At 46.9% G+C, this 3,560-nt stretch overlaps 1 protein-coding gene across 1 annotated transcript in view; it reads left to right on the top strand.

Moving 5' to 3' along the window:
- Positions 1 to 3,379: 3,379 nt before the first annotated feature.
- The window catches only part of Apbb1ip (amyloid beta (A4) precursor protein-binding, family B, member 1 interacting protein), a gene marked incomplete at its 3' end in the record, with an annotated part of 98,539 nt that continues 98,358 nt past the window's right edge, over positions 3,380 to 3,560 (top strand). The window contains 1 exon segment of the mRNA XM_013515446.1: positions 3,380 to 3,560.

Raw genomic sequence — 3,560 nt, 5'->3', positions numbered from 1 at the left:
GACCTTGCGCTTGCCAGGCAGGCGCTTGAGCAACATATTTTTGAAGTCATGAATTGTGCAAAGTTTTTTTCTTCATGGCTTTACTGAGGTACAAATGAGGGACAGTATTTGGTAAGTCTGCCCTATCATTATGTTATCCATTTTTTACTCTTTAATATATAAAAAAAAAAGAAAGAAAACAGACTGGGAAAAAAAATGACAGACAGTAAACTGCACATATTTAAAGTTTACCATTGCATCACTTTTGACCTGTGAACACATCCATTGTGACCATCACCAAAATCAAAATAGTGAACATTTCATCACTTCTACAATTCTACTGTTCCACTTGGTGATCTTTCCTTTTCCCTCCTCCCTCTATTTCCTGAGCTTTTTCCAAGTATAGATTATTTTAAATTTTTAAGAACTGTATATATACATACCATCATCCAATACTATGTACTATTGTACACTAGCTTTTTTATGCAGCATAATTATTTTGAGATGCATGATGCCATATATGTCCATAGTTAATTCTTCTTAGCACAAAGAGGTTTCCACTTAGATGTCTTAAGAGCTTGTCAAGCTTGACTTGCTCAAAGTAAAACCCATTATCTTCCAGGAGTAGTCTTCTTACAGAGTTCCTCACCTTGTAACAGAAATTAGTGAGCTGGGAGTTAGGATTGTACTAGGCAGTATGGACAGCTACAGTAAAATGGAGTTAGGAAACCCAAAATGGAGTCTTCTGAGTCACAACCCTCCAGAAATCTTACAAAAACATCTTCCCAGGTGTCCTTGGCTTGGGACCTCCTCCGCAGAGCATGATCCAGCAGGCCATGGGCTCAAGAGCCCACAGGCCCTGCACGGATACTACATAAACACATCATATATTGGACCTAAAAATATACACAGTCTCCTTCAGGATAGAGAATATATTGCGTAGCCGGGCATGGTGGTGCACACCTGTAATCCCAGCACTCGGGAGGCTCAGGCAGGAGGATCATTGCGAGTTCGAGACCAGCCTGGGCTACAAAGTGAGCTCAAGGCCAGCCTGAACTGCATAGCAAGACCCTGTCTCAAAAAGACAATAAATAAATGAATAGAATAGAATAGAATATATTGCTTAACAACTCAGCTCCCTTCTAAATTCCTTAAAACCCGCTAGATCAATGATGGCAAACCTTTTAGAGCTTTTAATGATGTAAATACCCTGGTGCCATAGGTTCACCACCACTGCCCTTGGCAAAGGGCCCTCATGAGTATCCTACCAGAACCCTCTCCCAGCTAGCAAGAGCTTTACTTTCTTGCCCTTATATCTTTTTTTTTTTTTTTTTTTTTGCCCTTATAGGTTTTACTTTCTTTCTTTTTTTTCTTTCTTTTACTTTCTTGCCCCTACCTCATCACCACGGGACATGTCCTGAGTGTTCCAGTAACAGTCTCCATGATCAGACAGGGGCCAGCATGATAGAAGTCTGACTTGTAGTCATTGGCTTTGACCTCTCCCTCTCCCTCATTATGCCTCTATTCGCTCATCATGGTCTCCTGCCAACAATCTCACCAACACTTCTCCATTCCAACTGTTTCTTCCAGTTTCCTCTGTTATCAGCCCGGTTGAAACTATGTATTGTCTCTTTCCCAGCCTAGCTTTTTCTCATCTGATCAATTCCCCAAATTATAGTCAGAGTCACTTTTCTAAAACATGAATCTCTCCACCTGACAGCCTAAAATATTATTTAACCCATTCTCATTGTTCTTGGGAGTGAGAAGACCAACCTTGGCCAGGTCCACGTGTGTCTACTGACCTTTTCACAAAGACCCACAACCAGATTCTGTCACAGCAATCACACTGGTTTATATCCTATTCCTAACCCTTCTGCTGCCCCACCTCAGTGGCAGCCCATCAGCAAATATTGCTGGCTCTGCTTTGAAAATTTCATCTTGAATCCAAACTCTGCAAAGCATCCCCACCACTGGGATAGTGATCAAACTACCATCATTCTCATCTGGACTATTGGCAGGGCCTACTGTGCTCTCTCCCCCCACCCCTCCTTATTCTCTTGCCCCATTCAATTGATTGTCAAAAGAATTAGGAGCCAGTATGATGGCTTGTAGCATAAGTCAAATCATGCACCCAGTTGCTAAACATTTTCATAGCTTCCCACCTGAAGGCAACCCAAAATTCTCAGCACTAGCCACACAGCCCTGCTTGGTCTGGTCAGGGCTCACCTGGCCATCCTCATCCTCAACCACCACCCTACTATTTCAGTGTATTGCGGTCACAGTGGCCTGCCTTCTTTCTAACTTTCCATGTTCCTTTCCCAAAGCTTTCTCTTGCTCTTTCTTCTTGAGGAATGCTTTGTCATGTCTCTGGTGGTTGCTGTTCCAAGGGGTGTTCTTTAACCACACTTTCCCTCTTCCCAGAAAGCCACTCTCTATTCTGCTGTTCGCTTTGCCCTCTGAAGGTCCTTCCTTCTAGCGACTTTCTTCACTCTGGAATCAGGGCCATAGGCTACCCGGTCTTCTTCTCCTCCTGTTTTTCTCTTCATCTATACCCCTGGTTGCTCTAGACACACTGGCTTCCTTGCTGTTCCCCGCACACCTCAAGAGCTCTCCTAAGGCGGGGCCTTTGAAAGTGTTGCTCTTCTGCCAGGAACTTTCACATCCAAAAGCCCAACCTCAACGAATTCCTCAGCTCACCTAGGTGTGGCTCTGTGTGACTTGCCGGACAGTTCCTTGCGGGGGCGGGGACCTCATCAATACAGCAAGCTTACCCCACGCCCATCACTCTCTACCTTTCACCTTTTAATTCCTGCCAAAGCGCATTACTCGACTTGCTATTAATTTGTTTATTGTCTGTTCTCTACCATCTAGAAAGCACTATCAACCACAGAAGGAATTCTATTTTCTTCATCCCTGTTGTCATTATTTTTGGAAGAGTAAGTGCTTCATAAGTAATTTCTCGTTGTATGAACGTACTGTCTGGAATTATCTTATTAATGTATGTGTCTCATTTCTGTCTTCGGGTCTTTGCCGCCTTCCCACACACAAGCCTTTTAGACACAGCTGTGTAGGGGCAGAGGAGCCTAATTCAACCGTATTTACGGATCGTAACCGATTTTAACTTCTGCCTTTTCAGGCCTCGTAGGCCTCGCGCCCCTACCACCTTCTCCCAGGAGAGGCCACTGCCAGCCGTCGCAGGTCCTTTCCAACCGGTCCTTCGGGGGGACACATCGAGGGGTCAGGGGGCCTTGCGCTTTGCCTCACTCCTTTCCATCGGTAAAGACGGGGTACGGGGAAGCACCCCGTGGGGCGCCCGCTCCGCTCCGTCGGCCCCACCCGCCCCCTGGGCCTCTCGGCAGCCCTGGCCGGCGCCCTGCGGGCAGGAAGCTTGCGCAACCGCCCGAAAGAGGAAGCGCAGCGAAGGCTGAAGCAAACGTTTAGCTGGAGCGTTGCAAAAGACAGCAGCCTCTCGAGTCGCAGAGCTGCTCCCGGGCCCGGACCCCCGCTCCGAGACGCCGCCGAGGCCGCCGCGCGCGCAGAGAGCGGAGCGCGGGGAGAAGGCGCCCCGAGCGGGGCGGAGG

The sequence above is a fragment of the Chinchilla lanigera genome, unplaced genomic scaffold, assembly GCF_000276665.1.
Source record: "Chinchilla lanigera isolate Chin_1 unplaced genomic scaffold, ChiLan1.0 scaffold00028, whole genome shotgun sequence".
NCBI classification, from domain to species: domain Eukaryota; kingdom Metazoa; phylum Chordata; class Mammalia; order Rodentia; family Chinchillidae; genus Chinchilla; species Chinchilla lanigera.
Note: the sequence above shows the minus strand (reverse complement) of the source record. Positions and strands in the feature narration are given on the sequence as shown.